Raw genomic sequence first — 1,488 nt, 5'->3', positions numbered from 1 at the left:
CTACTGAAAAGATTTTTTTTTTATCATGTGAAGCCAACAAGAATCTCACAGAAGCCCAGCTGAGCTCTGAAACTCGTGGGATCGTGCCCCACGGTAGGGAGCTTGTTGTGCTGGGCGGCCCAGTGCAACAAACCCAGTTAAAGTTTATTGCCCTTCCATTCCACAGGGTGAAACTGATTTTCCATTACCTTAAGACAAAGCATACAGGAATCTGCTGACTCTCCTCTGTTTGGTTTAGTAATTTATATATCTTTAGCCTACAGAAAGCTGGGCAATCACCTTCATCTTGCAGTCTAAGGATAGACCCCAGAAAGGTGCAAGGGAACATATGTAAACCCTCAGGTGGGGTTCATCAGACTTCAAAATGCCTTATTTCCATCTCCCCTGAACTGTTCACCCAGCCATATCTCAAAGCATAACCTCCTGAGTGAGCTTTCAATCATTATTTTGGGTAGAGCATTCAGGTCCATCGCTGATTTCCTAGGAGGTGCGCACAGGCTGGTTTGTGCAAGCAAGATGTGTCTGGGTAGGCTTTAGCATTAGGATAGTTTTTCATGTAATGGAACAGAAAACTCCAACTCCATGGTTACCTTTTTGGTAGCAAGTATTTTGTACACTTACAGTCTTACTGTCAAGCAGCATGAAATCTCAGCCGCTGCCAGATCCTGGAAGCCTGTGTAGTGCTTGTTAGAAAGTGCTTTGCAATCACAGCCCAATTACACAGCAACACCGCGGCAGCGCCTGGAAACGGCATGGGCTGAGCAGGCGGGAGAGAGCCTCAGAAGCCATTGCTTTTTGAACTTCTAAAAGACTTCTTAACAGCAAAGAAAGCTCATAGCTTGTTGCATAGCTCTTGACGTGCTCATTCGCAGAGCCACCCGTGGGCTGAAATGGCTGAGAACAAACTGCAGGTTCCCAGGCTTCTCTGAACGTTTGTAAATGACACCGGTTTCTGCATGAAGTGCAAGTAATCTAAAAGCAAGTGCCAGAATAAATATGTATGGCTTCCAGGTGAGCCAACAAACTCTCACTGTGTTTGCAAAGCTGCGAGGAACATGTGAGAAAAATGCCTGATTATCCACACTGTACTGTGGGATAGAGATAAAAAAATGGGTGTGTGAATGAACCCGGGGCTTCATCAATCCAATCTAGGTTTAAAACTTTCCATTTAACTGACAGCTAGATAAGGTCTGAGAGCTTAGCCATCAAGAGGCAACAAATTATCTCCTTTTCAGACATGGGAGAGAGAATCCATATCAGCAATTGTTCCAGAGCTGTTAGAGGAGTTAGTCTTGTAGGCGGAAAGTGGTTCTTTTTTACAGAATTTACTTGATTCCTCAAGAGCTGGGCAATATTCACGGCATAAATCACCAACTCTGGTTTCTCTGAACATGTGCTTTAATAACTTACTGGACACCATGAGAGCACACGTGCATGCCCTGTTCCATCAAAATCACCATCCGCTCTGCCGACTCCAGACTCCCTCAG

Source organism: Gymnogyps californianus, chromosome 9 (genome assembly GCF_018139145.2).
Source record: "Gymnogyps californianus isolate 813 chromosome 9, ASM1813914v2, whole genome shotgun sequence".
Taxonomy (NCBI): domain Eukaryota; kingdom Metazoa; phylum Chordata; class Aves; order Accipitriformes; family Cathartidae; genus Gymnogyps; species Gymnogyps californianus.
The sequence above is the reverse complement of the archived record's forward strand: the minus strand, read 5'-3'. Positions refer to the sequence as shown.